General features: G+C 46.0%; 1 long non-coding RNA gene across 1 annotated transcript in view; it reads right to left on the minus strand.

Moving 5' to 3' along the window:
* Positions 1–21,975, minus strand: part of LOC133240592 (uncharacterized) — an 83,025-nt gene extending 61,050 nt beyond the window's left edge. Inside the window, exons 1-3 of the long non-coding RNA XR_009734455.1 lie at positions 21,518–21,975; positions 12,545–12,719; positions 6,448–11,404 (exon numbers count right to left, since the gene is read on the minus strand). This is a non-coding gene — a long non-coding RNA (uncharacterized LOC133240592). The remainder of the gene's footprint in view (positions 1–6,447; positions 11,405–12,544; positions 12,720–21,517) is intronic.
* Between the last annotated feature and the right edge of the window lie 2,191 nt (positions 21,976–24,166).

The raw sequence follows: 24,166 nt of genomic DNA on the forward strand, positions 1-24,166 counted from the left end.
AACTGACCTGAACTGAAATCATCAGGCCAAGTTTATTGAGACCAGACCTATATCACAAACAAGTCTTAATTTGGTTATATTTGGTAAAAATGACAGTGATTTTAGGAAGAAAAAGATGCTTCAATGAATGTTAAATCCCAGTTTGTTAATGGAGGTCTATATCTAGTAAGACTCATTTCCTGGATAGTTCTTTGCTGTTATGCGATATTAATGTAAAATTTAATCGAATTCTTAAAGAACACCCTAAGTTTGTTTCTGAAGCTTATCTCAGTAATCTATCTTTGGATAAAGATCAGATGCCTCATGACCTGCAACCAGGACTGGAAAAAGACACAATTTAAGGAATTGTCTCCAACCTGGATAGAAGGACCTTTTTATCAAGTACTCTTAACTGGCGCATGCACAGTGAAACTGAAGGGAAACTGACTCGTAGATTAATTCCAACTTCCAAAGGCCCCTACACTGGACTGGTCTATAGACAGGACAGCTGACCTGATCTCACCTTAAAATGGTGCTCAAACAGAGGAGAAACTGCACTATACCAGGATGAGAAGAATCTGACATCAGAGGTAGACAGCTTACCCAAGATGCTGGACCTGATTTGTATGATCAGTTATAATGTTTTCTTGACTTCTTAGACCTTTGCATATAAGTCAAATGCTTTTCTGTCACAGGCCTGATCCTATGCTAGTTTTAGAAATCAATCCAGTTGTTGGGTCTGTGGCCTGTTCAGTTCAGGGTTACCTTGGTAAATTTCTCTACTACAAGGCTCTAACTGGTTGGCCCTGAGAAAATTTACTTAAAAAAAAAAAAAATATATATATATATATCGTCATATTCAGGTCACTATTGATATTACTAGATGGGATCCCCTCACCTGGACAATTGTTAATGCCTGTTCTGGCCCTGGTCGTAAATTTGAGTTTTCTTCTAGTACTCAAACTCAATCAGAGCAACAAGCAAAGTTTCAGCAAAGGAAAAAATCTCCCACAGTTATGGGATGGATTTATATATACACCAGGCTATGGTAATTTAAAGCCTCCTCTATGTTGGAAACAATTAAATCATACTAAGGATAATCAGTCTAATAACACTAGGAAACTGGGCTATGTGCCCTATAGACAGTGCCAATACGTAATTTCCCTGGAAGATAAAGATTTGTACAGAATAGACTAAGTCAGATGACCTGGGATATATTGGGCTACATCTAATGAAAGTTCTTAGCTTAAGACTTACTTACGACTTTACTAATACTGTTGGCTATATTATTTGTATTTTGCCTGTTTTACAAAATTGCTGTTTCTTAACACTGCCAAATGTGTGACTGAGGCCTCTGATAAAATAATATATAGTTCCATATGAGATCAATGATGGTAGCAGTGTAACTCCAGATATGGGAAGAAACAACAAGAGGGAATGTTTTCCTGGACCAAGAAGCTAGTAAGACAGGTGGTCCAAAGAACTCTGGGTACTGGGTACTATTTTATGGCCTAGTCCAGTAATAGTACATTGAGTGGCCTGTCAACAAAAATCTTTGCCTGACCTGAGAATGAACATTCTCAGCACTGTGGGATGAAATGGTCATGAAATGAGCCCCCACCCCCCACCCCGCACCCACTGCCTCAAAATCATGGTCAAGTGTATGACCAAGAAGGGGCCCTGTCAACTGAAAAGTGACACTTGCCATCTACGTCTACAAAGATTAAATCATGGCCGCTGCAGCTGCTGACCTTCAACACCCCTGAAAGGAGTTCAGGATTTAAATCAGGGATGAGGCACTCTGTACTCTGGGAAAAACTGGCAGAACAGGCCTTCAGATAGTTAGATCTTTTCAGGAGACGATTTTATGAGTCCCAATTCTTGCATCTTCTCATACCTAGAAAAATACTGACATTGTTAATGATGACATTTGCTTTGGCTATTAAAGAGAATTTTACAATTAAAAGTCAAAAGAGTAACTATGGTTTAGACATCCAAGGAAATAACTAGGTGATACTATGGGTGTAATTTCAGACTAGACCTTGTATTGCTAAACACTTGAGTTTTCTGAGTTGTGTCAGGCTTGGATGCCACCAGACATTCTCAAAACAATGTCTGCTGGCAGCTAGTAACTGCAACCTTGCTTTTTATAAAACTAGGCAACTGGCTACGTGGCAACAAGTCTCCCCGAAGTGCCAGGTCCAGACTGAGTTTCAGGACTATTCCTCTGAAAAGAAATGAGATTTATTTTTTCCATTAAAATTCCAGTTGTCACTCATCCAACTACTTCTAATTGGGTCTGTTACACCAAAATGGCAGACCAAGAGATTGAAATTTTAATCATACAAGATTTAGATCTAGGACTTGGCACTCAGAAATACTTCCAATTCAGACTCTATTCTCCAAGCTGAGCCAGTCCTATGCCCCGTTTTGGCAGGAAGTTATCACAGTCATAGCTGCCCAGTTCCCTGAATTAAAAATGTGCAGGACTCTGTGGGTCTCTGGAGTAGAGATCTGTTCTGTGTTCTCCATTTCTTGTCTATACGATATAGGCTTCATTCAGCCTCCTTGACCTTCCCTGAGTTCCAAAGGGTGGATTCAAACAATTGCTAACCAGGGAAGGGAGGGGATACAGAAACAGAGGAGGAACAATCAAATGGTGGTACAGCCTCCAGACAGGGTCCTGGTTCCTACTCAAAGAAATATGCACAGTGATGTCTTTGAGTTCTTCTACAGAACTGGAGATCCAACCAGTCCATTTTGAAGGGGATCAGCCCTGGGATTTCTTTGGAGGGGATGATGCTAAAGCTGAAACTCCAGTACTTTGGCCATCTCATGTGAAGAGTTGACTCATTGGAAAAGACTCTGATGCTGGGAGGGATTGGGGGCAGGAGGAGAAGGGGACGACAGAGGATGAGATGGCTGGATGGCATCACTGACTCGATGGATGTGAGTTTGAGTGAACTCCGGGAGCTGGTGATGGACAGGGAGGCCTGGCGTGCTGCGATTCATGGGGTCGCAGAGTTGGACACGACTGAGCGACTGAACTGAACTGAACAGAACTGGGGCTCCCACCCAGGTGGAGGATGGTAACTTCAGAATGAGCACAAGATTCCTGGAGCACAGCTCTGATGCCTCACCACCAACCAATCAGAAGAAAGTCACACACCCTGCAACCCTCAGCCCAAATGTTTCCTTCTGTTTCTGGGGCCCAGGGATGACAATCCTTTTAGGCCCCCTGTTTGGCCCTGTCCATTTCATCTCTGACAGGGGCCAACACCTTCAAGCTAAACTGCTGTTCTTACAAGGGTGAATGCTGGTTTCAGGCACAGAATACCTCAACTTAGATCAGGCAGAGAGAGACTTCTGCTCTGCTAGGCAGGCCTAAGCCCAAGCACAGCAGGAAGAAATTACAGAAGAAAGAGACCTCTGCCCCAATTCCCAAGAAGTATCTTTAGCATGAAGTCTCTCGGGGGAAGTTGTTAGGGGTAACACACTGACTGAAGCCACCCACCCTGACCAGGCACCATAGTTACCATCTGCATGAGTTATTTTATGACAGGAGGTCCTGGTAAGGAACATGGAACTAATAAGCCACCACCAACCGGAAGAGTTCAGGAAAGGTCAAAAGGTGACACCACATGTCCGACCACCTCCCAGAATCCTTGCTGGCATCCATCTTGGCTGAGTAATGTGTATGCCACCAGGAAGGGCTCTGAATCAGAACAACTGGCCAAAGACAACCTGGAAATTAATCCCATCACCATAAAACCCGAGACTGTGAGCCACACAGCAAAGCAGTTGCCCTGGGTTCCCTTACCCTACTGCTCTCCACCGGGGCTCCCCTTTCCAATAAAATCTCTTGCTTTGTCAGCACATGTGTCTCCTCGGACAATTCATTTCTGAGTGTTAGACAAGAGCCCACTTTTGGGCCTTGGAAGGGATCCCCCTTCCTGCAACAGAAGGATTGACACTGAAGTTGAAGTTCCAACACTATGGCCACCTGATGTGAAGAGCCAACTCACTGCAAAAGACCCTGATGCTGGGAAAGATTGAGGGCAGGAGGAGAAGGGGACAATAGAGGATGAGATGGTTGGGTGGCATCAGTGACTCAATGCACATGAGTTTGAGCAAAGTCCGGGAAATAGTGAAGGACAGGGGAGCCTGGCGTGCTGCAGTTATGGGGCCACAAAGAGGCAGACACGACTTAGAGACTGAACAACAACACAAAAGACAATAAAGAGATAGCTCATTTATCTTAGGAAAGCATTTGCTGTCTCTTGCATTACAATCTGCTTGAAAATGAATATAGGGAAAAAGAACACATTGGGAAACTTTCATTTAGGTACTCAACAAACCTTTACTGAGCATCTACTACACACCAAGCCTGCACTAAGCTCCAGGGATATGTGAAGGACTGAACTGTGTGCTCCAAACTCATGTTACAGCCTCAATATGCAATACGTCAGAATGTGACTCTTCAAAGAGGTAAATAAGGTTAAATGAGGTCATTAGGGTGGCCCTGATCCAATCTGACTGGTTCTTTAAAAGAAGAGGAAATTTGGACACACAGAGAGACACCAGGAACATGCACACATGGAGGAAAGATCATGTGAGGGCACAGCAAGAAGATACCATCTGCAAGCCAAGGAGAGAGGCCCCCCAAAACCAGCCCTGCCAACACCTTGATCTTGGACTTCCAGCCTCCATTTGTGAGAAGGTTCTATTGTTTAAGCCACCCGGTTTGTGGTCCTTTTGGAGAAGGAAATGTCAACCCACTCCAGTACTCTTACCTGGAAAATCCCGTGGACGGAGGAGCCTGGTAGGCTACAGTCCATGGGGTCGCAAAGAGTTGGACACGACTGAGCAACTAATACAGGTGGGAGATGAATAGAGGTTACAGGAACAAGAGGAAGCTGGCCCTGGGACAAAAGATCACAATACCCAGAATATAGGGTGGGGTGATGACCAAGCCTGTGGGCCCATAAACAGAGCACAGAGGGAGAAAAGACATGATTCCAGGAAATAACTAAGAGAATCAAAGAATAAACTCAACTTCAAAACTGTCAACACCACTACCTCCTCTAGAAACTGGATCCATCCTGGGCTTGGTCAGACTGAAAAATGCCATCTGAATCTGAAACTATCCCTTTGCTGACATAAGTCTCCCAGTCAAGGGGTTTGAGATCCTCTTGCCTTCCAGGTGTAAACCATCCCCAAGCAAGTACTGTAAAAAGTGCTAACAGTTTCTATCCCTCCCCAGCCTTGAACTTTCTTATGGTGGTGCCAGTAAACAAGTTGATCTGCATGATCAATAATCTGACTGACCCCAGAACATAGAGCACAAATTCAATAAAATGAAAATCATGAATAAAATACAAGAGCTAGGGAGTACATCCTCAAGAATATTACGTACTGGGAGAATATTAGCAACTGAATATTGGGAATTCCAAAAAAGGAGAGAAAAATAATATGGCGAAGCTAACTTGAAAAACAATGAGAAGAAAACAACTAAATAAAGACCAACTTTTGGACCAGAATGTAAGTAAACTCTAAGTACCAACTAAGAAAGATAAATAAAAATCACTTGAAAAGCAAAAAAAAGAAATCAAACCTGGGCAAAATCTGGTAAATCCCCAAACTCTAACTACTAGAGAACAAAAATAAATTATTAATATAAGGGATGTTATGATGCTGAAGCTGAAATTCCAATACTTTGGCCACCTGCTGCAAAGAGCTGACTCACTGGGAAAGACCCTGATGCTGGGAAAGATTGAGGACAGGAGGAGAAGGGATGAGATGGTTGGATGGCATTATCAACTCAATGGACATGAGTTTGAGCAAATTCTGGGGGACAGTGAAGGACAGGGATGCCCAGCATGCTGCAACCAATGGGGTCCCAAAGAGTCAGAAACAACTTAGTGACTAAACACATAGGGAAGGGAATTTGAATGGTACTGGATCCTCCTGGAAGCAGTTGGAGCCCCAGATAGTGGAGCCAGGCTTACAGCTTTTGAGAGATAAGACTGATCCAGGATCCCTCTGCCAGCTAATATGACACATACAGGAAGCCAAGAAAAGAGACTTTGGGCACTTTGCAAGGACTTAACAAATTTCTAACCATGTCCCATTTTTAAGAAAAGATTACGAGGACTCGGGATTAGGAAAAATCAAATTATCAAAAAAGATACACAGGTGAGCTTCTGATTACCAGTGAGGATGGGGGCAAAATGGGTAGAAGAGCTAAAGAGAAAAGAAACAAAAAAACTTGACTCATCCAGGAAAAATAAGGAAAGTAAAAATACACAAGAAGCTTTAGCATATGGTTTAAAAAAACAAAGAGAGAGAGAGAGACAAGATGAAAAATAAGACCAAAGATATCAGACATCTTAATAAATGTGACTAAATCCTCCACTAAATGAAATATTCTGAAATAGTTTTTTAAAATAATTTTATTTACCTACTTACCATTATTTTTTGGCTTACTGATTGTTGCTGTGTGAGCTTTTCTCTACTTGCAGCTCCCAGGCTCTAGAGCACAGGATCAATAGTTGTGGTGCTCAGGTTTTTAGTTGCTCTGCAGCACGTGGGATCTTCCTGGATCAGGGATTGAACCTGTGTCTCCTGTATTGGCAGGCAGATTCTTCACCACTGAGCCACCAGAGAGGCCCTGAAATAGTTTTAAAGCACTATTTGTTATATGCTCTTTATGAGAAACAGCCAAACAAAATTACAAAGAAAACTTGAAAAGAAAGAGATGGGAAAATATACCAGTCAAGACTAAACAAAAGAAGGAGACAACCTGAAGGTCAGATAAAGTGGAATTTAAGACCAACAGCTTTAAATAGGACAAAAAGCAATGTTTTATAATGATAATAGGTATAACTCAGAATGTTATAAGCCATTATATATTCTTTATGACATTATTTCTAAATATATAGGGCAAAACTTTCCCAAAATTTAAAAAAAAAAAATGGATGAATCCATAGTCCTAGTAGGATATTTTAATGGCTCTCTTCAAAATTACCAGATCAAGTTGTCAAAGTGAAGACGTGGAGACACTGAGTAACCAATAAGCTGCATGTCATCTGCTGAGAAGTTCAGACTAAATTTAGAAAAATTCTTTTCAAACTCTTATAAATGATTTGACAAAAACGGACTGATGAGCATATTAGTTCAGGCTGCTATAACAGAATAGGACAGACTAGGCAGCTTAAACAACAAGCATTCATCTCTCAGTGCTCTGGAGGCTGAAGTCCAAGATCAGAGGGCCAGATGGTCAGGCTCTTGGTAAGAGCTGATTTCTCGTTGTAGGAGGGAGAGAAACAGGCCAGGGGCTATAGTGGGGGAGGAATAGAGAGGGAGGCCTTTTGTCTCTTATAAAGGCACTAACGCCGTTCATGAAGGCTCCATCCTCATGACCTAATCACCTCCCAAACCCCCCTCCCCGCCCCTCCCCAGCCAATTAATAGCATCACACTGGAGATGAGGGCTTCAACATATGAACTTTAGGGGATGCAGACATTCAGTCCATAACAATTAGGCCACAAAGAAAAAGGTAAAAATAGATAAAAACATCCTGTTCAGTGTGGAAGACTGAGATAATAAGAAAGGATGACCTGCTCCAAATGGATGGAAATACAACTGTATTTTGTTACATAGCTGAGCTCAAAACCGAACAGAGACCGGAACAAAAGGGTGGTGACATAGAGCAGTGAGCAGTAGCTAAAATATTAAAGCAGTCCAAGGCCTGACAGAGTCAAACATGGGTTTGAACATCTGGGCTGGGATTGGGGGGCCATGCTGGAGGGTCAGGCGAGGTGGGGAGCCAGAGGAGCCACCGGCATGGAGCCACAAGTTACCAAGAGTGATCTGTCTCCAGAGACCAAACTATTAATAGAAGAACTCTCTACCCATGGATCCAGGAAGCTTATCTCAGGCCCAGACCAAGCCATGGATGGAAAAAGAATGACCCATGAGTAACTGGAATAAATGAATATATGACAAAGTTTCCTCCTGTCCATGAGATCAGAACTGTCCCCACACTCATTATCTGGGTGCAGGAGCAAGACTACTTCTTGGTGCCTAAATCTTTTACCTATTTATCAACTTCAACAGTATGTATCAGAGCTACAGAAACTGCACATGTCTATGTGTTCTGCTTCTTCACCCAAGGACACAGTTGTTGGAGAAGGTGAAACCACACTGTAACAGGTTCTTTTCATCATTACCCCTCACCCTGCTCTGCTAGCTGGAGGTCAAGTGCATCCTTCAGGAGATGGATGCCTCACCACTCCTGCCACTTCTGTGCTCGGCATCTCACGTTTCGGAAACTCTCAGGAGGCAGGACTTTGGGGACAGAAGAGCTGGGGGCTGCAGAATATATTCTCTAAACCTCAGTTTCCTCATTTGAAAATGGGAATGATAAGAGCTATTTTTGAAGATTATCATGAGAATCAAATGAGATATATAGAATAACTATAATAAACAAATGAATGCTATCATTATTATTATTTAGATATAAATAGTTTCCTTGATTTGAAGTAAAAATTGCCCCCGATGATTTATTTTTGGTTTACATAGCTTGTTAAAATTCTTTTTTACTGCCAAATTTTATTCCATTGTATGGATGTATCACATGATATTTATTCATTCATCACTTGAAGGACATTTGGGTTGTTTCTACTTTTTGGTTATTATGACTAATGCTGCTATGAACATTTGTGTACAAGTTTCTGTGTGGACATAAGTTTTTCAGTTCTCTTGGGTAGATTCCTACAAATAGGGTTGCTGAATTATATGTATGTATGTATATGGTATGGGGCTTCCCTCATAGCTCAGTTGGTAAAGAATCTACCTGCAATGCAGGAGACCCCGGTTCAATTCCTGGGTCAGGAAGATCCCCTGGAGAAGGAATAGGCTACCCACTCCAGTATTCTTGGGCTTCCCTTGTGGCTCAGCTGGTAAAGAATCTGCTGGCAATGCGAGAGACCTGGGTTCAATCCCTGGGTTGGGAAGATCCTCTGGAGAAGGGAAAGGCTACCCACTCCAGTATTGTGGCCTGGAGAATTCTATGGACTATGGCTAATTTTTGAGGAACTGCCAGACTCTTTTCCAAAGCAGCTGCAGCAGCTTAAATTCCCACCAGCAGTGTATAAGGGTTCCAATTTCTCCATGTCAGTAGGACAGTTTAACCAAGGCAGAGCTGAACTACAGAAAAATGGGATATTCAGCATCCCCAACTCTTTCCTGGAGAGCATCACAAGTTGATAAGGATCTGCTTCCCTTTTATTTGTATAGATTGAAGCAGAAACAGTAAAGTTCGATCAAAGTCTTCCTCCTAAATTGTGCAGATTCCAGGCAAGGCAAGCACCCTCCTCTGTGATTCCATTTTCTCTCCCAGAAATGAAGACAGAGGCAGAAGCAGCTCATTAAAGTACCTGTTTAGTCCAACACAGCAGAAAACACGGTAGAAAACAGTAAGAAATGCGGGTTCAAACCTAAGATTAGCACATGTAACAAGGCTTCCTGTGACATACAGCCAGATCTTCTGCAAGTCTGAAGCTTCTTGGTTCCAAGGAGAGAGGTTTTTCTTATTCCCTTTCTAGGACTAAGAAAGCAAACACCAGGGAAGTAAGCTGGAGAGCCAAGGTGGCTATAACCAAAGGGTGGTAGCAAAATGCCTAGTTAAGTAATGTCTTCAACTGGTTTCACTAGAAAGAAAAGCAAAAGGAATAGCAGGTCCAGACTTCTCTTAGCCAAAAAATAAAAATAAAAAAAAACAACCCTTCACGCTCTAAACACTGTGCATCCTTGGAGACTATCATCAACCAAGGAAGAAATGGACTTTGTATGTGATGCATGGGGTCAGCCATACTTTGAACCTTATATCCACTTGCATTGAATTGAAAGGGTTCATACAGAGAATTCTTTTGAGTGTAAAATGTAATTCCATTGGTCACAGGCAAAAAACCATCGCAGTGCAGAATGACTAATCGGATGCTACACTTTTTTCTGCAATCAACTACAGGAGGAAAAAAAAAAAAAAAGACAAATGGAGTATTCTTTGATGCGTTCCTTCCCCTGTGCAATTCAAAACACAAGGTGGTAGAGTAATAGAATTACAGACGCCATAATGGAAAAAGACACTTCACTATCACGAAGCAGTATTATTCCATCCAAGAAAGAAAACAGGGGGCTAGAGAGCCTGTGCCTCTCCCTTTCAAAACCAAACAGTAATCAAAAGCAAACAGGTTCAAAAACACAACAGAGATAAAACTGGAATTTGCAGCTGTGAAGAGGGATGCCCCTGGGGGTGAAAGAGCCCCCACACAACGGATGAGCAGAAGTGTGGCATTTTGTTTTATTCGAGACAAGACTATGAGGGGCTCGGACCCCAAACACTCCACAGTTGGGTCCCGCCGTGTGACACGACATCTGAGCCTTGGACCGGGGTCAGGTGAGCAGCCCCACCGTGGTGGGGGAGGAGAGTGTGGGGTCACTGCATCCTGCATGACACCCAGCCCTGCAGGTCCGAAGCCCGCAGGAGCTGTGTGTTACCTTCTAAGGCCTGAAAGGGTGGGTCAGTGTCTCCTTGAGAGAGGGAGGAGGCTGCTTTCTTTTTTTAATTTTGTTTACTTTTAAATTTATTTATTTCAGTTGGAGGATAATTACTCTACAATATTATGATGATTTTTGCCATACATGCATGTCCTCTCTCCTAATCCCTCTCTCACCTCCCTCCCCATCCATTCTTCCAGGTTGTCACAGAGCACCGCCTTTGGGTTCCCTGCGTCATACATCAGACTCCCACTCAGAGAGGCCTCGGTTCAGCCCAGTCACTCAGTCGTGTCCGATTCTTTGCGACCCCATTGCCTGCAGCACGCCAGGCCTCCCTGTCCATCACCAACTCCTGGAGTTTACTCAAACTCATGTCCATTGAGTCGGTGATGCCATCCAACCATCTCATCCTCTGTCATCCCCTTCTCCTCCCGCCGTCAATCTTTCCCAGCATCAGGGTCTTTTCCAACGAGTCAGTTTTTCGCATCAGGTGGCCAAAGTATTGGAGTTTCAGCATCAACATCAGTCCTTCCAATGAATATTCAGAACTGATTTCCTTTAGGATGGACTGGTTGGATGTCCTTGCAGTCCAAGGGACTCTCAAGAGTCTTCTCCAACACCACAGTTCAAAAGCATCAATTCTTTGGCTCTCAGCTTTCTTTATAGTCCAACTCTCACATCCATACGTGACCACTGGAAAAACCATAGCTTTGACTAGACGGACCTTTGTCGGCAAAGTAATGTCTCTGCTTTTTAATATGCTGTCTAGGTTGGCTATTGCTTTTCTTCCAAGGAGCAATTGTCTTTTAACTTCATGGCTGCAGTCACCATCTGCAGTGATTTTGGAGCCCAAGAAAATAGAGGCCTAGAAAGTGAAAATGAGCGTGTTAACCACTCAGTCCCGTCCACTCTTTTGCGACCCCATGGACTATAGCCCGCCAGGCTCCTCTGTCCATGGCTGCAGAGGCCGAGCTGAAGAATAGGATTTCAGAGGCAGAGAGGTTCAGGGGAGGTTAAGGTCCTCATGTGAATGTGGGGGAAGGTGGCTGCTGCTCACGGGGGTGAGGGGGGAGAGCAGAGGGTGGCCAGGAGCCACTCCTCTGTCTCCTCCAGGCACAAATACTGGAGTGGGTGGCCATTCCCTTCTCCAGGGATCTTCCTGACCCAGAGATGGAACCCATGTCTCCTGCATTGCAGGCAGATTCTTCACTGTCTGAGCCACCAAGGAAGCCCGCTGGCCGTTTCCTGAGAGAGGCCTAGAAGGAGATGTCAATGCCATACAAGGCGGGCTCTAGGCTTGCCTGTGTCTCTGCCTCGGGGCAGGGCAGGCAGGGACCTTCCTCGGACACCCTGCCCCTTGGGTCACCTGCGTAATTTGTACGATGCTTAAGCCTCTCAGGGCTGACCTCCTTCCCTCCTGCCCTCACCCTGGAAGCTGTTGGCACAGCCTGAGTTGTTGGTTCCTCAGCTCACCTGTTCTCTCCTAGACCCTCGATGGCTCCCCTACAGAGCTCTGCCACGACCCTGCCCCCATGCCAGCCCCACTCTGTTTAAAGGGGCCTTTCCTTGGAGCCCCCCATGGAAGTCATTCTCTGGCCATGGCCGAGGCCTGACCCTCCTCCATCCTGGTCCCCTCCAGCATCCCAGGACCGGTGCTCCTGTCGCCACTGCCGGGCTCTGTTACCATCAGGGAGGAGCCGTCACGGGTAGCTTCTTTGGCTCCTGGACACCCTCTGCCTTAACCCCTCACCCCGGTGAGCGGCAGCCACCTTCTCCCACATCAGGACCTTAACCTCCCCTGAACCCCTCTGCCTCTGAAATCTTATTCTCCAGTTTGGCCTCTGCATCCACCAGGGTTCTCACTCCAGGATCCTAATCGTCCTGTCGCTTGGAATTCCCTCTTTTGATTCTGTCAGCACCAACTTCACCCACACTCAATCCTACAGACCTCGCTCTCAGCTAGCCTCAGTTAAGGCTGGAAAAAATCCAGTCATCTTTTGCTCACCAAGTATTGGCTCATCATCAATTACACAAGAACTGACGAATCCTTCTCCTTCCAATAATGACCAGAGAAACCTCTATACAGAGAGAATCAGCATTATGCTCTTAAAGTTGTTCTCCTAGCGGGACTTCTCTTTCCTCTCAAAGTATTCATCTTCAAAAAGCGAAGCCTGTGATTCCTACAAAGACATAAAAGGAACACATGCCCAAGATTTATTTAACTTGTGAAAATGAGCCAATCAGTAGGATAGAAAAGATGGTGCAAAGGTCATTGGTGGACTTTCCTGACCTTTAAAAACAAAACAGAATGTCAGAAGGATGGCTGGATCATTTGATAGATACTCTACCAAACTGATGAATGCCCTAGATGAGAAGAAAACCATAACCTTTGTGGTTTTCGTTTCTAAGGGACAGAAATGGACAAGTTAATATGTCCCACTACTGTGTCTGGGTTTCTCAACTAGTAAATGGTGACAGAAGACACAGATAAATTCCCTCAAGAATTAAGTGATTCCTGGGTGAGCCTGTCCAACAATGCCCCTAGTTGACATGGGGAGGGCATGCCCTCTTGCCTTATTTCTGAGGGTTGGGTAATTTTTCTTGACCATCTCTAAAAGAAATTCTGAACTAGTTATCTCAAAATCTCCACATTTATTCCTTCTTGAACATAAGAAAAAAAAAAAATCCTAAGTGCATCACTCACACTCCATTGGGCTCTTGATGACCAAACAATGGTTGTCACTTGGTGGAGTTTCCGACAGCGTGGCTCAGCAGGGGACTGGCATGCTGGCAGCACTGGCATCACACAGATGGCCAGCAGCTCCCCCAAGACCAGTCCTGGCCAAGAGCACAGACACTGCACGTCCCAGGGCAGGTTGTTCAGGAATGGACTCAGAAAGCGTATACTTTCATGGAGACATCATAGGATTGGAACTTCAAGGAACCTTCTGGAAAGTCTCCCCCAGATTTTCTAGGACGGATGGTGTTTCCTATATTTAGTTCTCCCGGGACTGAGTGAGCCCACAGTCAGGTCAGCCCAGGCCAGGCTCTCAACAGCCTCCCTAGCGAGGATCTCTTCTTCAAACTCTCAACCAATTCCAGGCCATTTCTTCTTCTGCCCTCTGTGCAAATGATTTAGAATTGATCAGTGGCTTCATCTAAAACCTCCTGACTTACTTAAGCTTTTTAAGCCCCAATTTCTTTTATGCTAAATAATCCAAACTGTTATGATCCTCTTAATTCTGTTATTAGCTGTGCTTTGCTGAGCCCTCTTGGGTCTCTTCTAAGACCTGGAAGAGCCTAATAAAGCTCCCAGGGACCATGACTTCACAAACCAGGTCTACTATCCCCTGTGACATATGAGCTTTCTCTAAATCACATGTTTGCAGAAAACATGGGAAAGTTGCTGTGATGACCCCTTGGGTGGTTTCTCCTGCTGTTTTGCTTGCTCTTTGTTGTTATTGGTAATATTTCTACTGTGTGCTTCAGCACATAACGACTGTTTTTTTTTTTTTTTTCATTTAGCAATTATAGTTAGCAGAAAGAAGAAAATTAGAAATACCATCATGACACTTCTCAGAGGCACCTGCTGCTGGTAGGTTGGTACTTAGCACTTCAGGCTTTGTTGTTATTGTTGATCAGTCAACTCTTCTTGTCAGACTCTTTGCAACCCCATGGACTGCAGCACACCAGGCTGCCCTGTCCTCCACTATCTCCCGGAGTTTGCTCAAATTCATGTCCACTGAGTCAGTGCACTATCTCACCATCTCATCCTCTGCTGCCCTCTTCTCCTTTTGCTGTCAATCTTCCCCAGCCGCAGGGTCTTTTCCAATGAGTCGGCTCTTTGCATCAGTGACCAAAATATTGGAACTTCAACTTCAGCATCAGTCCTTCCAGTGGATAGTCAGGTCTTTTATCCTGATCTCTTAAGACAAGATCAGACCGGACTAGACTGCTCTTAAGCACCTTTTTTCATCCAGTAACAGCCGGGGTCCTACGCTCTCCCCCTGGTCGGGGCTGTCTCACTCATTTAGGGCTGTTGAGTCACCATCGCTACAACCCAATTTAAAACAAAAGCAGCTCCTAGTCTCGGAATCAGTCATAGCAGCAGTTCAGATTGGCTTAGGGGTCAAAATAAAATGAATCTACCAACACTGATTTATTTAACCTGAAGAAAAGCCAGCCCAGTAAGTGGGGGAAAACACCAGCAAACGCTCAAGACCTGGGCTGACATATTTATTCAAACCCCAAACTCTCCTTTGTTCTGTCTTCTGAGTCCACCCAGGTTTACATGAGAGACCTTCTCTGGGGCACTGTGGCCCCCACAGTGGGTTTTCTAGGCCGCCATGTAAGGGTCCCAACACGAGCACCGGCGGATCATTGCTGTTGTTCTAGACAAGCTTGCCAAATGCCTACCTGGTCCTTCTTTATGGATGACCCCCATGCTGGTTGCTGTTCTTCCAAATTGGTGCCAATCTAATGCCCTTTCTGTGCTCAAAATTATACCAGACACTGATTTCCTATTATATCCATGAGCTCTCATTGATATTATTAATACTGACCCATCCATATATTTATTACTATCTTTGTAAAGCTGTTTCTCTTTTTTGGTACAATTCTACTTTCATGTGAAGCTTCTGTATCTAAGACACCACTTCATCTTACCTTCATTGAGATATCACTAATATTTTCCCATGCTGTTATATGTTTTTAATGGTGGCATAGTAAGTTGATAGGGCCTCCCTGGTGGCTCGGGGGTAAAGAATCCACCTGCTATACAGGAAACCCATGCAGGAGACGGAGGATGAGATGGTTGGATGGCATCACTGACTGGATGGACATGAGTTTGAATAAGCTTGAGGAGTTGGTGATGGACAGGGAAGCCAGGTGTGCTACAGTCCATGGGGTCGCAAAGAGTAGGACACAACTGAACGACTGAACCGAACTGATCCAGGACAACGCGAGTTCAATCCTTGGGTCAAGAAGATCCACTGGAGAAGGAAATGGCAACCCACTCCAGTATTCTTGCCTGAAAAATCCCATGGACAGAGGAGCCTGGTGGGCTACAGTCCATGGGGTCGCAAAAAGTCAGACACGAGTTAGCAACTAAATGACAAATAAGTTGATACACAATTTAGCAATATCCTACAGTAGAACATTCAGGTGATTTTCAACATTTTGATTTTATCAAAGAACAATGTGGTGACTCTCTGTGCCAAGCATGATTCAAAGTAAATGCTCACAAGTGGAATTGCTCGGCCACAAGCCATGCATTTATTGGTGGCTTTTGTTACCTACTGCCAACTCACTCTTGGTAGGTCATGATTTTACATCTATTTTGCTGGACTCATCCTTATCCAGTTTTGACCAATCCATTCTTCCCCTGAGACATATGGGCGACAGGGCCATTGAAGCTGGCTCTCGGGATGGGAGGTTTCAAAGTCTAGGACACTAACTTTAGATCCCCATGTTCTCTTGGAAAATTCCTCTTCGTTCATCCAACCGCAATGTTCCAGGCACCACTCCATGAACCAGCCAGATAAAATTCATACCCAACAGAGCTTACATTCCGTCTGGGAGGAGACAGTATGTGTGTGCTCAGTTGCTAGGACTCTTTGCGACCCCATGGACTGTAGCCCGCCAGGCTCCTCTGACCATGGGATTCTCCAGGCAAGAAAACTGGAGTGGGTGGCTCTTTTCTTCTGGGGATCTTCCTGACCCAAGGATCGAACCTGGGTCTCCTACATTGGCAGGCAGATTCTTTACCACCCAAACAACGCATATATCAGATGGCAAAGTAAGCACAGTGGTGAAACATACAGCAGGAGAAGGAGGAGGGGAAAGCAGGGGTGTGAGCTGCATTTCAAAGAAAGGTGGTCAGGAAACAGCCCATGGGGAAGGTGATGCTCGGCCAAGCCCTCAAGGAGAGGGGGTGCTGTGCCCCCATCAGGACTGGGCACTCCGATCGTGCACACACAAGACATGTGGTCTTGAGACAGTCGCTTAACTCCTCTGTACCTGCGTTTTCTCCACATGGCGTAAGGATGTTAAGAGATTAAATAGAATGAAGTAAGTTAATGTTCATAAAATACTTGGAACTGGCATATAATGGGGCTTCTCTGGTGGATCAGACAGTAAAGAATCTGCCTGCCAGTGCAGGAGACCTGGGTTCTATCCCTAGGTCAGGAAGATCCCTTGGAGAAGGAAATGGCTATCCACTAGAGTATTCTTGCCTGCCAGCAATTTCACTACAGCTTTGTTTGAAACACTATAAATTTAGACATGCCAATTAAGAGGCAAGTGGCCACAGTTCTCTGCAGTCACACAAGGCACCTGATATAACATAAGAGATCAATGAACTAGATCTCCATGACAGGGCACAAGATGATACTGTTGAAGGAAAAAAACCATGTTGCTGAAGCCTCCAATATCCAGTCAGTTCCTTAAAAATCTAGTTGGTTCATTCAAAATCCAGAAAGCAGTATTATGAAATTATGATAATATATATGTACATATGGGATTCCCTGGTGGCTCAGAGGGTAAAGACTTTGCCTGCAATGCAGGAGACCAGGGTTCAATCCCTGGGTCAGGAAGATACCCTGGAGAAGTGAATGGCTACCCATTCCACTATTCTTGCCCAGAAAATCCCACTGACAGAGGGTCCTGGCAGGCTACAGTCCATGGGGTCACAGAGTTGGACACAACTGAGCAACTGTGTATATACATATACATATATATATAGTAAAACATAAAAGATGGATATAAATAATACATACTGACTTGAGAATGATGGCTACTTCTTGGGAAGGAAGGAATAGATGAGAAGAGATACAAAAAAAAAAAAAAAAAAAGGACTTCAACTATATCTAATATTTTGTTTCTTGAAAATAAAAGACCTGAAAGAAATACAGCAAAAATACATCCGTTCAATCTGAGTGATAAGGACCTCAAGTCTGTTATAGTATCTTCTGTTCTTTTAGGGATGTTTGAATTTTTTTCAAGTAGACTATTTCTAGTGTATCAGTCCATGTACAAGTTTTAAGAAAGCAAACAGCATATGGATGGTGCCATAAAGTAAGGGCAATCATGATTAGAGCATCCATCATGGGATGAGGAGGGATAAGGGAGCATTAAGTAAACAAGAGATTCCCTAGCCATTTTGCAAATCAGACTATATAACTTGTTCCACATTATTGTATTTACACTTGGAAAGAAATAAATGGAAGGGACTTCTCTGGTGGTCCAGCGGTTAAGAATCCACCTGCCGATGAGGGAGGCACAGGTTTGATCCCTGGTCGGGGAAGATCCCACATGCCTCTGAGCAACCAAGCCTGTGCCCCATAACTACTGAGCCTGCACTCCAGGGCCCAGGAGCCGCGACTGCTGAGCCTGCGCTCCAGGGCCCGGGAGCCGCGACTGCTGAGCCTGCGCTCCAGAGCCCGGGAGCCGTGACTGCTGAAGCCCTCACAATCTAGAGCCCGTGCTCCACAATAAGAGAAGCCACCACAATGAGACGCCTGTGCACCACAGCTAGAGAGGAGGGATTAGGGGGGATAAGGGATAAGGGATAAGGCAAGCTCCCCACTTGCCACAAGTAGAGCAAACCTGCACACAGCCACAAAGACCCAGTGCAGCCAGAAATAAATAAATAAATATATATATATATATATATATATATATATTTTTTTTTTTAAAGAAATAAATGGAAGAGGAACAAGCTTTCAGAACACTGGCTGTAACTGCCTACTTAATAAATTCAGCACCTTTTTGCAGTTGTTTTAAGGTAATTAAAACGTATTTGATTCAGAGGATGTGATGAAAACCCTTGAGATATCATAGAGCCCAAGGAAGGGGGCAGGGGCTGCTCTACTGCTGATCTAATTATCCCTTTTCATGGCCTTAACTAAACCCACCAAATTGCCTGCTTCAAAGGCTGAGACACAAATGGACAGTGTCCAGGCTTTTGCTGGCCACATCGCCAAACCCTTCTGCCAAGGTTCTTTTCTAAGTGTTCCTTTCAAAGAGTGGGTGCCTGGCACACATAGATGTGTGGTGCTCTAGCGGATGGGAGCTGGTGAAGGAGAATGCAAGTGTGATGAGAAGGGAAGGCAGGACAGTGAAAGATGAGCCAGACACACAGAGTAAGAACAAGGGTGGGAATAAAAATCTTCATTGCAGATAAAAGTTGGAGAATTACTGGACGACCAAAGAGGTGCTCAGCAGAAAAAGCACAAACCCGCATCAAATACAGTCCATTCTCATCGTCCATGATATTTCTGTCATATAAAGTAGCTGCTAGTGCTAATTTAGAGAACTGGAAACCTCTGTTCCTAGGGCAAATGCAGGGCTAGGCTCCTGTGAGCCTTTGGTCACAATAGCTGTGTCACCCACCAATAGATAACCTTGCTTTATGTGTGTTTCATTTTAATGGCATCTTCGTAGGAGTAGTGTTCGTCATTCAGTCGTATCAGACTCTTTGCGACTCCACTTACTGTAGCCCGCCAAGCTCCTCTGTCCATGGGATTCTCCAGGCAAGAATACTGGAGTGGGTTGCCCTGCCCTTCTCCAGAGGACCTTCCTGACCCAGGGATCAAACCTTGGTCTCCTGAATTGCAGGTAGATTCTTTACTGTCTGAGCTACAAGGAAGTGCCTTAATGACATCTTACTTAATACATGTTGTTGATCCATATTTAGGAAAAGAATTCCCCCCAAAAAAGTGGATATACAGATACGTATAACTGACTCACTTTGTTATATACCTGAAACTAACACAACATTTTAAGTCAACTATATGCCAGTAAAAGTTAAAACCAAAAACATTGGACAAAGCCACAGCACTATAACTTGGGCCTGAACAAAGCCAACCTAACACACACATTTTTTCCATAAGGCACATCCCAGCCTTTTTGTGCTCAGGGACACTAGACAGCATTTCTGCATGAATGGTAGGTGGAGGGGACATTTTACACAGGAAAATCACAACACTAAATTGACTGAGGAAAAGACACTTATTCACAGCATAAGAGCTGAGGCAAGAAGTCACCTGGTCATCCTTGCCTGGGAACAGACACATTGGGAGACTCAAAATTTAAATTCATAAAAACAGAATCTTTGAATAATGAACCCCCTTCGTACCTCCCTCCCCGTCCATTCTTCCAGGTTGTCACAGAGCACCGCCTTTGGGTTCCCTGCGTCATACATCAGACTCCCACTCAGAGAGGCCTCGGTTCAGCCCAGTCACTCAGTCGTGTCCGATTCTTTGCGACCCCATTGCCTGCAGCACGCCAGGCCTCCCTGTCCATCACCAACTCCTGGAGTTTACTCAAACTCATGTCCATTGAGTCGGTGATGCCATCCAACCATCTCATCTTCTGTCATCCCCTTCTCCTCCTGCCTTCAATCTTTCCCAGTAACAGGGTCTTTTCCAAGAAGTCAGTTCTTCGCATCAGGTGGCCAAAGTAATGGAGCTTCAGCTTCAGCATCGGTCCTATAAATGAATATTCAGGATTGATTTCCTTCAGGATGGACTGGTTGGATGTCCTTGCAGTCCAAGGGACTCTCAAGAGTCTTCTCCAACACAATAGTTCAAAAAGTATCAATTCTTCAGCACTCAGCTTTCTAGGGAGAAGGCAATGGCAACCCACTCTAGTACTCTTGCCTGGAGAATCCCAGGGACAGAGGAGCCTGGTTGGCTGTCGTCTATGGGATTGCACAGTCGGACATGACTGAAGCGACTTAGCAGCAGCAGCAGTAGCAGCTTTCTCCATGGTCCAACTCTCACATCCATACATGACTACTGGAAAAACCACAGCTTTGACTAGACGGACCTTGGGCAGCAGTTAATAGTAGCAGTTACCCTCCATCCAAAAAGCGAAATCTCATCTTCCACAAAGAGGTGCGTACACTTTGGGATCCACAGGGACACACAGTGCTCCATCCAAGTCAGATCAATACGAGTTTATGGACACAGTGGTCTCCCACTTGGCATGGAGAGCTCAAGAACCCATTTTGTATTAATACAATCCTCACTTCTGGCATTATCCACTAGACAATGCATCCTTGTCTTTTCCACTCACAAGGCAACTACAGCTTAGAGTGAAATCTCCGGGAAATGAAGTGAAATCATAATTCCTGCCAAAGAAGGGGCAAGCTTAGCCCCAAGTGTTCTGGAGAAAGGGGTTCAATTGCAATATGCAGATGACAACTCTGCTCCCTTGCAGCACCCCAAAGGTCTCGAGGACTCTGGACACTTGGTCTGGCTTCAGGAGCTCGACTTTTGCTAATCTCCCTGTTGGGTCAAGAGGAGCTGGAAGCATACAAGGTTATCAAGCTATTGCTGCTGGTACTATAAACAGGAAATCAACCCTGTATTCATTGGAAGGACTGATGCTGAAGCTGAAGCTCCAATACTTTGGCCACCTGATGCGAAGAGCTGACTTATTGGAAGAGACTCGGATGCTGGGAAAGGCTGAAGGCAAAAGAGACGGGGGCGGCAGAGGATGAGATGGTTCGATAGCATCACTGACTCAGTGGATGTGAATCTAAGTAAACTCTGAGATAGTGAAGGAGAGAGGAGCTTGGTGGGCTGCAGTCCGTGGGGTCACAGAGAGTTGGACACGACTTAGTGACTGAACAACAACAGCTATAAATTTAGGGGCTGATTTAGGTAGTTATGGGGCAACTCTCCCAAAACCAGACCTCACCACCACCCAGGGACTTCCTGGTCACACCATTGTCCTCCCATGTACTAATGGGATGCCTCGCATTTGTGTTTGGGTCTAAGTCATGTGCCTTAAAGCTTTGTTCTCAGAGCCAAAAAGAATGCTGGCAATTCAAGTGCAGCCAATGGCCATGCTGGCCTCAGAGGCTCCCTTGGCTGTTTCCCTGTGGTCAAGTACAGCGCCCATTCTGTCTAGAATTAGAGCGACAGCCCCACCGAACCCCCTGGCAGGCTACGGGAACAACAGGCATCCTTACCCGAAGACGAAGAGTGTGCAAAGAAGAGGCCTCTGAGAAACTCTCCCTATCTCTGCATCCCACCAGTCAGCAGGTTCTTAAGTCGCTGACTGAACACCCCAAGCCCCAGCAGACTGGGCAGTGGGATCTGGGCCAGGGCCGGACAAACTTGGAAGGACTCTTCAAAAGCAGCTCATGCAATGGAGGCTGAAAGAAGAAACAGTGCGTGATCACACAGTCCATGCGGGTCTCTAAGCCCAAGTGCTATGCTCATTCCACTACTACGTTTGCGTTTTCTCCACAGTGACAAACAGTCTCGCAAACAGACCTGGACACCTGCTGCCACCGGCACCATGGCAGCCTGTTCCCAGGTCCACTCTGCTGCTGGAGGACACCCGGAAACCTTGCTCAGCCCTCTTGGTGCTTCTCCGTGAGGAACTGGTAGAATCATGTCTTTCTAACCAACGTGTGGGCACCGTGTGGGCACCGTGTGGGCACCACGTGTGCTGGCCCATCGCGAGGCTCATTGCGTAAGAATATGCACAGGACTCATTCTTGGCTCTTGGAAGTCGTCCCTTCAGTTCAAGAGACCCTTGGCAGCCATGAAAGGCCTCTCCACAAGCTGATGGCAACTCGGACCCTCCCTGAATCTGTAGGGTGTCCCGCACCCCACGCCTCTCTTGCCATCACACCACACCTGCCCGCTCCCAGGTGCTTCCAAAACACATTTTTGGCACCTCCCATCTCCACCACCCCTGCTCCATACGAGACGTCCCGTGCCTGCTCAAAGGCCATCTTTGCTGGAAAACTACCCCACCCCCACTCCCTGGAGTAAGGAATCCAGTTCTTTGTTCGTATAGCACTCAGTTTGCATCTCATATCAGGGCGGAATAATTTCCACCTTCCCCAATCCGTGACAGCCTCGAGGTTAGGGTCACGGCCCACTCATCTTTGTATCCTGCCCAGGGCAGCGCCTGCCCTGTGCATCGCCCATACACACACCCCTCGGGGAGTGCGGAGAGGAAAAAGCTCTGTGGGAAATGACAGAGCAGTTTGGAAAAAACAGGACAAAAGGAGGCCTGGTCTCCAGGGTACACACTAACTTTACTTCCGATGTTCTCAGGACTTCCCTTTGAAGACCTGAGATTAAAGCAGGTCCCAGGAGTCCCAGCTCCACTCTCCCTCCTACAGGGATGAAGCCAGGGGCCCTGGTCTGGTGGCGGGATGGGAAGGGCCCAGGGCAGAGGTCATTCAGAGCACAGTCTGGGCTGCAGACTGGCAGTGTCCACCTCTGGAAGGGTGTGGCGTGCCCAAAATGGACATTCAAATGACCAGTCCCAACTCTTCCAGTAATCATCTCGGGGTGTGTGTGCGCACACGCTTAGCTGCTCAGTTGTCTGATCCCATGGACTGCAGCCCACCAGGCTCCTCTGTCCATGGAATCTTTCAGGCAAGAATACTGAAGTGGGTTGCTATTTTCTTCTCCAGGGGATCTTTCCCACCCAGGTAATGAACCTGTGTCTCCTATATTGCAGGCAGATTCTTAACCTGCTGAGCCTTTGGGTCACCTCGGAGGAGTCACTTATCTTAGCACTTGGGTGACCCATCTGCAAAATGGGTATAATATGCGCCTTAGGGTGTTGAGGAGGGTAAAGGAATAATGCCCACACTGAGCTTTTGCTGAAGCTGTGTCTTGTGTCCCTCAGCTGTGTCAGGATGGATGGATCACTGCTCTTCTAGAGTAGCTCATGCTTCCAACACCTCTTATCATCAGCATTTCACCTTCATCAACACAAACCTGGTCTTTCAGCAAAAGGCTCGCTTGGGCTCAGTGGTTCTTCCTTGCGGACATTTCAGGGTACAGGACTTGATTGTCTCAAGCTCAGATGCTTGCCCAGTGCTTCCCTGACTCATGTCTCTGCGAAGCAGCTTCCAGGGCACACCTGGGACTAGCTTTCTGGCCTACAGTCTCCCTTGCATTCTCCACCTTCCTGAGCCCACCTCATGCAAAGAAAACAAAAACAAAGAGCAGAGCTTCAGAAGTTCAATCCTGTTCAAAGTGGACCACGAATAGGGTGACAAGTGTGAGAAAGAGGCCCCCAGAGGCAGCGCTCCCGAATTGTGGAGTCACCCCAAGGCCTGGCTTCTTTGGCTTCTGCAGTTCAGTTCAGATGGCAGACTCCTATCCCTTTGCATTTATTCTCGAGAGTGTCCCGTCAGCCTCCCAGATTTGGCCCGACTCCTCTTCACACCCCCTCAGCTCACAGATCCAGGTGTCTGCAGGCGCTGCGCCCTCTGCCGGAACCACCACATCACGTGACTCGCTCCATATCCCGCGGGTCTCAGCGCCCCCCGCCCCCTCCCACCCACATCCTCTGCCCTTTCCCTTCGTGGCAGCGCCCACAGTTCTCTGCCTTCCGAACTATCAGTCCCCAGGACTGTCTTGTTCACTGCTCCATCCCCAGCACGCCGCAAGTCACCATCCACTGAAGGAGGCCGGCCACCCAAACATCGCCCCTGCCCACCACCCACCTGAGCAAGAGGACGCCCCCCAGCCCGGGGACGACCTGCACACGAGCCCTGCCGCAACGGGCAAGGGTCGCCCTCAGCGCTGAGAGTCCAGCTATGAATCAGCGCCTGGGGGGGGCAGGGGGGCGGCGGCAGGGAAGG

Source organism: Bos javanicus, chromosome 1, assembly GCF_032452875.1.
Source record: "Bos javanicus breed banteng chromosome 1, ARS-OSU_banteng_1.0, whole genome shotgun sequence".
Lineage (NCBI taxonomy): Eukaryota > Metazoa > Chordata > Mammalia > Artiodactyla > Bovidae > Bos > Bos javanicus.